This window comes from Triticum aestivum, chromosome 4B (genome assembly GCF_018294505.1).
Source record: "Triticum aestivum cultivar Chinese Spring chromosome 4B, IWGSC CS RefSeq v2.1, whole genome shotgun sequence".
Classification (NCBI taxonomy): domain Eukaryota; kingdom Viridiplantae; phylum Streptophyta; class Magnoliopsida; order Poales; family Poaceae; genus Triticum; species Triticum aestivum.
The window spans coordinates 625,567,130-625,579,667 of NC_057804.1; positions in this window are offsets into that span (position 1 = coordinate 625,567,130).

Below are 12,538 nucleotides of genomic sequence, written 5' to 3' on the forward strand. Positions count from 1 at the left end.
TAGCCCAACATTATAGCCTTTTGATTTTCTGGGCCATGGCCTTTTTGGCTCAACAATTCCAGATTTTTTTATAATTACAATTTTCTTTTCTTGTTTTAAGATGGGTCAATTGAGATGGGTCCCAATTGTAAGTTCTGGTAATTGATCCCAGTTTTCAGGTTCTAGTAAGTGGGTCCCAATTGTCAAGGTCATATTCTTCGGATCTCAATTTCATAGTAAATAAATAGCCAGTATTTAAATTGGCACAGACAAAAAAATACAAGTAGTACTTAAAATAACAGACGCCAAAATCAGTATGGAGCTGCTACTCTATAAATAACACATAATACATCTTCAATCACTGTTTTACAAGCTCTATGTGTAACAACTACAGAATCAGTATGGAGCTCTATGTGTAACAACTACAGAATTTACAAGCTCTATGTGTCTTCAATCTTCTTCAACATGGAGCTCCTTCGGTAGAGAGCACAAATTGGGCACCTGCAACAACACAGGAAGGCAATTTTAGTGCTCCATCAAAGATCCAAGTAAATTGCCCTGAATCATATAAACAAAGTTTAGAGAAAACCAAACATGAACAAGAACTTATTATGCAAGACACATATGTACACATCTCACGAAAAGCTCGGAAAGAGCAAAGTGTCAAAGCATGATGTTATCAAAAGCATGATTTACAATTTTTTCTCTGGGACATACGATAGGTGCTTTTCATAGAAGATAGAATAAGTAAAACTATTCATGTTTGCCAACCCAGAGTCTAAACGGGACTCTAACCAAGACCATCCAGAAGTGACCCGAAGAGCGACCCAATATAGTGACTGCTACGGTTCATATTTTGATAGTAAAACTAATGTGTAATCATATAGATGATAAAATACATGGCACAATATCAGTACATCTCCAAATAGCCAATAAATCTCATAGTACCACAAGGACATGCACCTGCAGTACATCCTGCATTGCAGGTTCACATCAATAGCTCATAGCAAGGTTATCAGTTCAACAACACTAATAGCATCTCAAGCATCATCAGTTTAAAAAGAATGAGCACCAAAACAAAAGGGGCAGTAGATACCTCTTCAAACTTTTTTTCAAAAATCAGCTCATCCTCTTGACCGCTCGAGATATCGTCCTTGTGCATTGCTCAGGAAATTATAAATTCTGGTATAGCACACAAGAAAACACCAGAGTAGAAAAGTGGCATAGAAACCACCAAAAAAATCTCATGCTTATTGTTATTGCAAGAAGGCATCGATCAGATTTGAAGCTAATAATAATTAACATGTACTTATCACTTGTTGGAGTTGGTTCTCTTCAATTAATAAATTCTTGAAGTAGAACAAGACATGTTCATTCACGGTATAGTCAAATAGAACTAATCTTTGTTGAGTAGGACTACACACAGTACAGTCAATCAGCTAAATTATTCAACATGACAACATATTCCCCAATTGTAAAAAGACATGGCAATTATGCACTTGAGATCATACCAGTTATACTGCAATAAAGAACACACCATCCTGAACTACATAGCTAAACAATTGTGCGTCGTTTGTTTCAAACAGAACAAATGAGGCGGTTCCACCAAACAACAAACACCTCCTGACTATCACAGAGGAGCAAATAAGTTACACACAGCTATATTTGCTACAGATCAGCTATGGACTCGATATTTATGTACACCATACAGAATATTTTTTCCAGTTAGTACAAGTTAATTTAATACTCAGCTCTTTATTTGTGTCCATTTAGTGCAAGTTCATTATCCATGCATATAAACTTTTGCTCCCAGCCAGCACCATGAGTCTTCCCAGCTACCTACCCAACTACAAGTCAAGAGGCCACTACTGTTAAACCAACTCAAGCGAGAGAGCCAGCAAACTAGATGGGATCTTTCCTTATCACTAAAATGAAAATTTTGAGCACACCAAAAATTGATTGTGTGTCATAAGATGATTCTGAGAGTGCAGCACCATGTTACCATCTCTAAAGTTGATTAGCTAGCAGCAAAAATTGTGTAACATATGTATAACCATTGCAAACAACCTTAGCAGAATAAGGAGAACAAAATTTCATGCAAAATGTTGGTATAACTAGTAGATTATCCCCTAACAGAAGCTAACTAGGCTCCAATACACAAGGCACAACAAGTAGAGATGTAACACCCAAGATGCGGCTATATCTCCCACGTGTTGAAGCACGACTTAGAGGCATAACCGCATTCTGGTTTTGTCGCAAGAAGGGTCATCTTCACACAATCCCATGTAATGAACAAGAATGGGATAAAGAGTTGGCTTACAATCGCCACTTCACACAATGAACATAAATAAATCATACATCATTTAGAGTACACACATATAGTCCGTCTACGGACAAAACCAATAGAAAAGAAGATAACCCAACTGCTAGATCCCCGATCGTCCCAACTGGGCTCCACTACTGATCAACAAGAAACAACCCATAGCAACAACTAAGATCTTCATTGAGCTCCCATCTAAGCTTGGTTGCATCACCTGCACTGGTATCATCGGCACCTGCAACTGTTGTGATAGTATCTGGTGAGTCACGAGGACTCAGCAATCTCAAAACCCGCGAGATCAAGACTATTTAACCTTATGGCTAGGAAGGGGTAAAGTGGTGAGGTTGCAGCAGCGACTAAGCATATATGGTGGCTGACATATGCAAATAAGAGCGAGAAGAGATGCAACGGAACGGTCGTGAAGCTAGCAATGATCAAGAACTGATCCTGAACTCCTACTTACGTCAAACATAACCCAAAACCGTGTTCACTTCCCGGACTCCGCCGAAAAGAGACCATCACGGCTACACATGCTGTTGATGCGTTTTAATTCGGATCTGGTGTCAAGTTATCTACAACCGGACATTAACAAATTCCCATCTGCCTATAACCGCAGGCACGGCTTTCGACAGATTATATACCCTGCAGGGGTGTCCCAACTTAGCCCATAACAAGCTCTCACGGTCAACGAACGATATACCTTCTCCCGGGAAGACCCGATCAGCCTTGGAATCCCGGTTTGCAAGACATTTCGATAATGGTAAAACAAGACCAGCAAAGCCGCCCGATGTGCCGACAAATCCCGATAGGAGCCGCACATATCTCGTTCTCAGGGCACACCGGATGAGACATCCTACGAGTAAAACCAGCCCTCAAGTTTCCCCGAGGTGGCCCCGCAGTCTACTCACTTCAGACCAACACTCAAAGGAGCACTGGCCCGGGGGGGGGGGGTTAAAGTAAAGATGACCCTTGAGTCTGCAGAACCCAAGGGAAAAAGGCTTAGGTGGCAAATGGTAAAACCAAGGTTGGGCCTTGCTGCAGGAGTTTTATTCAAAGCGAACTGTCAAGGGGGTCCCATAAATCACCCAACCGCGTAAGGAACGCAAAATCCGGGAACATAACACCGGTATGACGGAAACTAGGGCGGCAAGAGTGGAACAAAACACCAGGCATAAGGCCGAGTCTTCCACCCTTTACCAAGTATATAGATGCTTTAATTAAATAAGAGATATTGTGATATGCCAAAATAATCCTGTCCATCATGGAGCAATCTTCAACTTCACCTGCAACTAACAACGCTATAAGAAGGGCTGAGCAAAGCGGTAACATAGCCAAGCAACGGTTTGCTAGGAAGGGTGAAAAGGTTAGAGGCTGACATGGCAATATGGGAGGCATGGCAGACAAGTGATAGGTAGCGCAACATAGCGATAGAACGAAGCAACTAGCAAGCAAAGATAGAAGTGATATCGAAGGTAATGGTCATCTTGCCTGAGATCCCGCAAGGAAGAAGAACGCGTCCATGAAGAAGACAAACGAACGTAGTCGAACGAATCCTCACAACTCCGGAACGAAACCGAAGCTAACGAGAGAAGCAAACCGGAAAGAAGCAAACAACATGGTAAACACACAAGCATAATCATGGCATGATGCACAAACACGTATGATGCATGTCCGGTTTAATGAGGCATGGCATGGCAAAGTGCAACAAACAATACTACAAGTTAAGTGGAGCTCAATATGCAACAAGTTGCATATTGACGGAACACCACAACAATTATTTAGTTCTCTCTCGCTTAGGTACAACAATATTGAATGTTATTAAACATGGCAAGGGGTGAAACATAATTGAACTAACTATTTAGGCAAGTTTAAATGAGGCCGGAACCAACAAACAACAATTCCGGAAAGTCCCCATGTCATTTAGTAGTTTAATGCAAACACAATTATAAACATTTTAAATGTTGTTATCATGATGCGGATGACATATACAAGTTTTATGCAATTTTATGAAAATGTTGACATGAGCATGTTATGAAGCATTTGGTCACCATGGCGGAACAAAAAGGGTGCCACGGTGGCGAAACAAAAATGGTGCCACGGCAACATATCCGAAAATGATGCCACGGCAACATATCCGAAAATGATGCCACGACAACATATCGGTTCCGGTAGCTCATGGAGATACCGGTGCAAAAGGAGGCGTGAGGTGGGCGAGTCATGCAAGATGGTGGGGTGATCCCGGTTACCGGGTTCCCACCGGGTCGACGGCATGGCAAACGAGGAGGAACGCGCACGAAACAAACGGGCATGATGCAAACATAGGGTTCATCTCATACCACACTCAAGCATTCGTTCACGGGCGGTCGTCTCGGGGTTATACCTTCAAAGCATGCATTTCGGAGCGGTTCGGGTCCGGCACGATGTAGAAGAAGTAGACGTTCTCGTAGCGGTCGTAGAGGAAGTAGTTGTACACGTGTCGACGGTAGTGGAAGTAGTTGTTCACATGGCGACGGTAGTGGTACATCTCGTAGTGGAAGTAGTCGTACACGGCGATGGTAGTTGTACACGTTCGTCTCGGAGAGGTACTTGACGAATCCAACATCTTCGGGGCGACGGTAGTGGTATACATGGTAGATGAACTTGGCGATCCGAAGGGGTACTTGGCGGGTCGTCGAGGTACACGTTGTCGGGGTACTTGTCGCATCACCGGGTGTAGTCGTACACGTTCGGAGCGGAACTTGGCGTATCCATGGCGAAGAAATACAAAAGGGCCTCAGGTCTCGGTGGTCAACGAACAGGAGGCCGACCCGTGGACCTGGCATTTGACTGAATCGAGTCCACGGGGACAAGCGGGCGAGTTGCTGCTGCTGTTCAAGGCGAAGCAGGGCGCAGTTTAGGCAAAACGGAGGCAGCAGCGGCGAGGCTTGGGGCTGGCGACGAAGATCCGGGCGAGGACGGGGCTCTTTGGCGAGGTGGCGATGGACTTGGCATGCTGCTGTTCGATGCAGCCAGGGGATGCAGAGGACGCCGGGAAGGCAGGGAGGGGAGCCCGGGTGCAGAGGTCGGGCATGCCGGCGAGGACGGGCAGCGGGATGACACGAGGTCGCAGGGGAGGCGGGCGACGGAGCAAGGTGGTGGTGGTGGAGGACGCGGGCCGGCTCGATCCACGAGATGGACGACGCGGGCTGCAGGATCCGGCCGAAGGCTTGGCCATGGACGACGGTGAGGTAGGTCGAGGGCGGCGACGGTCGCTTGGCGGAGGGAGGAGGCAGTGGCAGCAGGGCACGGCAGGGCGCGGGGACGGCTCGGGCACGGTGGTCGCGGGGGCGCTCGAGAAGGGGAGGCGCCATGGAGGAGGAGAGGAAAGAGGCCGGCTGATGCGGGCGCCATGAGAGGCGCGCTCGAGAGGAGGGGATCGGGCGCAGGGAGCAGGAGGGAGAGATGGCGGCGGGGTCGCGCACGAGGGGAGGAGCGGTCGAGCGAAGGGTTCTGGCGGCACGCACGGGAACGAGAAGGAGAGATGGGATCGAGCTGAGCTCTCCCTGCGCTAGGGTTAGAGGGGGCGCGGCTGGGCCTTGGGCCGGCTTAGGCACATGTTGGTTAGGTAGTGGGCTGCGGCTAGTGGGCTGAAGAGGTGGGCTGGCCTGGGCTGTCTCTCTCTTCTCTCTCCCTCTAATCTTTTATTTTCCAAAACAGAAAATAATAGGAAGAGGGAAAAGAGAGAAAGGAAAAAGGTTAGAGAAATGACTTTGGCATGCGGATAATTTTCCCGGGCTCACAAAAATGAGCTCGATCCAGGAAAAATAGAAAAGAGGCACGAATGCAAGATTTAAATTCAAACTCATTTGAATTTAATTCAAATGGGTTTGAACTAGGACTTGATAAAAGGAAGGTCCAAAAATGTTCGGATTTTTGGTGGAGCTCCGGAAAATGATGAAAGAAATTATGGGCAAGGTTGGAGACCAAGAATTGAGATAACAAAGGCATTGGGATTTATTTGCAAGTGGGTTATGATTAATTCCAAATAAATGGAATAATTTTATTATAGCTCCCTAATAATATTGAGAGGCTTTAATATGTTATAAAGAGAAATCACAAGTGAATTCCCTCGATTTAAATGGACCAAAGGATCCATACAATTTATTTAGAAGAGTTTTTAAAATTAAATGGCATGATGACATGATGCAATGCAAAAATAAAAGAGCAAGCACAAAAGAAACACACGACGAAACTCGGAATAGCTGGAAGTCTTCTGGAGCGTCGGTCTCGGGGCGTTACAACACTCCACCACTACAAGAGGATCTCGTCCCGAGATCTAGGATGGCACCGGAGGGAAGCGAAAGAGGAAGAGAAGAGGTAAAACTAAGTTGCTTCTTTGACAAACGAGTGAAACCAAAGAACCTTGAGAGGTTGAAAAGTTCAAAGAAAGAACACAACAGAGTTGAACACAATTGAGAGCACTGCGGTAGAAAATAGAAACAAGGAGCACCATTTGAACCTTGGAGGTTGCAAAGCTATGAATGACGAGTACAATGGACAAGAAGGAATTGGAACCACTCTGGTTGAAACGAGATAAACAAGGAACAAGGAAGATCAAATTCGGACAGCACTCCGGTTGAAAAGAGATGCAAGACTTGATAAGATGAAAAGAACTTGAAGAGGTGACACAAGACTCCGGTTGAATGGATTAGCACAAAAAGAACATGATCCTCAATACGAGAAGATGAGTGAAGAGAGCAACATCACAATGCCTTCGGAAGAAAGAATAGAAGATAGATCATTGGAATAACAGAATGAAGAAGAAAATGTCAACTTCTACCACAATTGAATTTGGAAAGCATCCTTGCAAGAAGGTTAGAGCGGAGTTGTTGGAAAAAACCAACAAAAAAATGAATAAGCTTGTAGTGGGCTTATGGAAAACTTCTCAAAATTGAGGTGAAATTCTGCCACTAACGAAAAACAATTGCTTGCTTGAGATCAACGAAGAGATGAAAAACCTCTTTCATCGAAAAGGATATGGAGAAAGCTTGGATCATTGATAAGCACCACAAATAGCAACATTCCTTAGGGAAGGCTTTTAGGTGAAATCTATACCAAGATAACTCCAACGAAGAGATTAATGGATTTAAAATACCTCATTCTTGACAACATGTGAATCGCGAAACATGAATGGAAATTGTCAAGAGTGATATAACACCATCTCAAAAGATAAGGTAGGAGAATTGCACTTTGGAATGCAAGATGAAGAATGCTTGAACTCCTCTGAAAAGAATCTCGATGAACACTTCGAGAAGGAATTAAATCCTTGATGAACCACCATGTAGAGCCTCCATGGAGAACTCCGGTAATAAAAGGATGACAAAAAGAAAGGGAAGTTGAAAACACAAGGTGAAGCCTTGCGATGATTTAGATGGAGCTTCGCGACGATATAACCGAGAGAACTTGGAACTCCGGAAAAGAAAAAGATGAACAACAAGAAGCCAAGAATTTATTCCTCCTGAACAAACTCCGAAGGAAAGGATTAATCACTTGGATGAAACAATAATAAGAATTATGTCATGATGGCCTTCGGAGGAAAGAAATGGAAACAACTCATGAAATGCTCCGGATGGGTTTAAAGAATTCCCACAATCGAAAACAATTATGAGAGGATGGCGTCAAACTTGAACTACGCATCTTTGGAAGAACGGGTAAGGATTTAAGAGGAACTCTTCTTCGGTCTTCAAAATTTGAGAATGACAACGAGAAACACCACCATGAATTGTTGAGATACTCCGGGATGAAAATTAGAAAGGTTGAACCAATGATGAAAAGAATTTGAAAGATCTTGGAGAAGGACATATGACTGATGATAATTCATTCTTACATCAAACATTGAAATGAATTTGGGAATCGCTCCAGATAAATTAGAAGAGTCAGGTAAAATCCTGGAAAAAGACCTGTGGGTTAGGGCCCACTCAAAAGGAAAACACCGTTTGAACGATTGATTGAAAGGGGGGGGGGGTTGCGCCGATTGAATTAAATGACTTGAATGAGATAATAATCTCCAAATAGCTTGAACGGATTGAGAATGGAAACACGAATCTTCCAAGATATCTTGAGCACTCCGGATAAGAACATTGATTGAAAAGAGTGAAGAGACTTCACATGAATAAATGGATACTTGATTCAAATATATGAGTCCTTGAAGAAAAGGGTGGGAGGGTGGGGAAAACAAAGACAACTTAGGATGAACGAAACAAACACCGTTGAGAAAACTTAGAATTGATCTTGCAGATGGGGAGAATGATGGGATCATCTCGAAGAGAAGCGCACCAGTTAGAAAAGAATTAACATGACAACCTCAATGATCAAAAGGATTAGTATTCACATAGCAATATGAGAACAACGTTTATGAAAGGTATGGATTCAACATTTGACTCGAAGCAACTCGAATACCACATATAACACAAAACAAAGGATTTGGCTTGCAGAATAAGCCAGAACAAACATATGATAGAGATTTTGTCTGAAGATTTCGTGGTGGGGCCCACACGGGCTCGAGTGTACAGCACCATCATGTACAAGGTAGTGCACATGACGTACGAAGTGTCCCCGAACCAACATAGCCAAGGGTTCTTTAAGACACAACGAGACCACTGTAAAAACGACCGTGGAAAGGCGGACCACTAGACGTCGAACCCCAATCTCATATCATGCATCTGTCGAAAAGATATTTTAGGAGCTACTTGAATTCCCACCTATAAAACTCCCGAAACTTTCTGGTTATGCAATCTGGTGTTGGGGATACAGGGGAAGCAATATATATCTCACCCAAAACTAACAATCCCTACATCCAAGCTGTATCCATCCGTCAACACATAACCAAGAAACCTTCGGAAATCGTGTACCTCAACCTTCGAAAAGCATCCGTTATATGAGTTATGGCAATACTCCCGAACTCCCGCCCCAGTACTGGGTGGTGTCGAGGTTATCTCACCAACAATTGCAGAAAAGAGATTTTCGATGTCGACAAAACTCAGGTATTCCAGAACTGCAACGATAAAATTGTGACGACAACACCTCGGAGCTCAACTCCCCGGGTCAATGCCACATAATAGACAGGAGGCACCAAGAACAATGTTCTCATCACAAAACCATCGGAACGATTCCAAGATCCCGCGTGATCCTAAAAAAAATTAGTGAAATTTGAGGAGAGGAAAGTCAAAACATCTACGTCAGGAGACCTCACTAGAGCGACGAAGGGACTGAGGAGTAAAAAGAATCCTACTCTCCGATATATATATAATCCTAAGACTCAAAACATTTTTTTCTAGACTCAACAACGCCCGCAATCAATCAAGCAGGGGGCTCCTAAGTCGGGGATGGCTCTGATTACCAACTTGTAACACCCACGATGCGGCTATATCTCCCACGTGTCGAAGCACGACTTAGAGGCATAACCGCATTGTGGTTTTGTCGCAAGAAGGGTCATCTTCACACAATCCCATGTAATGAACAAGAATGGGATAAAGAGTTGTCTTACAATCGCCACTTCACACAATGAACATAAATAAATCATACATCATTCAGAGTACACACATATAGTCTGTCTACAGACAAAACCAATAGAAAAGAAGATAACCCAACTGCTAGATCCCCGATCGTCCCAACTGGGCTCCACTACTGATCAACAAGAAACAACCCATAGCAACAACTAAGATCTTCATTGAGCTCCCATCTGAGCTCGGTTGCATCACCTGCACTGGTATCATCGGCACCTGCAACTGTTGTGATAGTATCTGGTGAGTCACGAGGACTCAGCAATCTCAAAACCCGCGAGATCAAGACTATTTAAGCTTATGGGTAGGAAGGGGTAAAGTGGTGAGGTTGCAGCAGCGACTAAGCATATATGGTGGCTGACATACGCAAATAAGAGCGAGAAGAGAAGCAACGGAACGGTCGTGAAGCTAGCAATGATCAAGAAGTGATCCTGAACTCCTACTTACGTCAAACATAACCCAAAACCGTGTTCACTTCCCGGACTCCGCCGAAAAGAGACCATCATGGCTACACACGCTATTGATGCATTTTAATTCGGATCTGGTGTCAAGTTATCTACAACCGGACATTAACAAATTCCCATCTGCCTATAACCGTAGGCACGGCTTTCGAAAGATTATATACCCTGCAGGGGTGTCCCAACTTAGCCCATCACAAGCTCTCATGTAGCGACCCGACTCGGTAAGAGTCGAAGTCTCTGTGCTTACCGTGCTAGTCCCTGGATCGACTTGCTAGCACACACAGTACTCGATGAAATAACAGAAATAACACACATCTCTTTATTACATCGATAGTCCAGGAGCAATACATTTATTACCAAATAGGGCATAGAGCCAAATAAACAAATACTGCGGAAGCAAAGTAGTAAATGAGTCCAACTCCACGAGCAAGGGTGAGTGTAGAACATCGACCTATCACACCTTAATCCTCGTCGGATATATCTGCAATGTGATAAGTTACAGCCATATAGGTCAGTACATTGAATGTACTGGCAAGTCACATCATAAGTGTAATGAACCTACTTGTACATGCAATTTGGCTGGTGGAAAGCTCTAAGTTTAATTTTTGCATAAAGCTAGTTTTTCCCTATTAGAAAAGATGTTATTCTACTACTACACATTTGCATAGGATGAGTTGGCAAACCCAACTCCATCCGTTCCCAAGTTTCATTTAAATCCCAACTGTTTAATTAAAGGTGAGGAGATCTCCCAGCATTTTCACTACTAGAAGCTCAAGATGTCCGTAACCGGGGACACGGCTAATCGATTAGGTTGACACTCTGCAGAGGTTGCGCACTTTTCCCCACAAGACTCGACCACCTCCATGATCGGAAGATCGAGACATAGTCTTTCGAAAATGCTCCCCCTTAACCCACGGATAGGCCGGTACACCTACATCCTTCTACATCTGCTAGCCCATCCCGGAAGGGGTCACACTAACTACTCAACTAAGCCAGAGCCCATATTGGCTTGTGGCTGCACACGTAAGCTTCTAGACATGAGAATACGATTGATCTCTTTGAGCCTGAGCGGACGGTCCACTAGTGGTGCACCACCATGGATTTCCCATGCGTGCCCCACTGTACTTCGCCACCATTCCATCAAGTTTCCGCCCAGGTAGTTCATTAATTATCTTAGGTCCTACTTACTACATTGTTACTCATACTTTACAATGTTCACTCCCCAATCCACGTCTACTTAGCGAAGCAACATAATGTAAAACGATGGCGACAATGTCATATGGTTCAGACCTACCTCAATGAACTACTGGGTGAAAAGCATAGTCATGCGGCATCAATTCCTACCATGCAGTCCTACCGCAAAGAACTAAGTGCATAATAAAAACATAGGTAAGGAAACATGATCAAGATGCAACTTGCCTTGGTACTGCTGGTTGAACTCTAAAGACTGAAAATATTCTGCTTCGCACTCCGGGCAATCTATCGCAAAGGAGATAAACAAACATAAACAAACATTCAAGAGAACCAAGAAGAACATGCAAAGCAAAAGTCTCGGAAAAACCAAATGAACAAACATCACACTTAACTAGCATGAAAAATATTCTAGATGCAAAACAACATAGGCCTATGGTTCAAAGAGTGATGTGAACTATAGTGCGTACTATGCATACTAGTAAAATATTAATGGGCAGATTCTAGTGTGTGAAAAATTATTGTAACAAAGGTCCAGGTGATAGGGTTTGGCTACGGTGACAAAGTGCAAAAAGAATCAACTTAATCGGAGTTACGGTTTGGGAGATACGGCCATTTGAAGTTTGAATTCAAATCTGAATAAATTCAAATTTGAATCTGTCAAAAGTTTGCAAAAAGGATACCACTGGATAGAGCTAAACAATACGAAGAATTTGCCGCTGGTTTCATCGAGTTTGGATCTACGGTTAAAAAGTTGTGGCTACGCGAAGTTTAGGGACTAATCTGCTAATTACAGGGACTAAACAGAGAAGAAAACTATCGCAAACAAGTCCCTGGCCACGTGGTGGCTCGTGGCTGGCCGAGCAGCGTCCGCTGCGGAGGCTATACGGCGAACGGCCGCTAACTAAGAAAACCAGTGGCGGCGGCTAACTAAAGAAAAACCGACGCTCGGTTTAAATAAAACCGGCCGGTCTAAGGGAACCGCGGTTAACCGCGTACCTCTTCGCAAAATAAAAAAAACGAACCTAATCTAATCTGGACCGTGG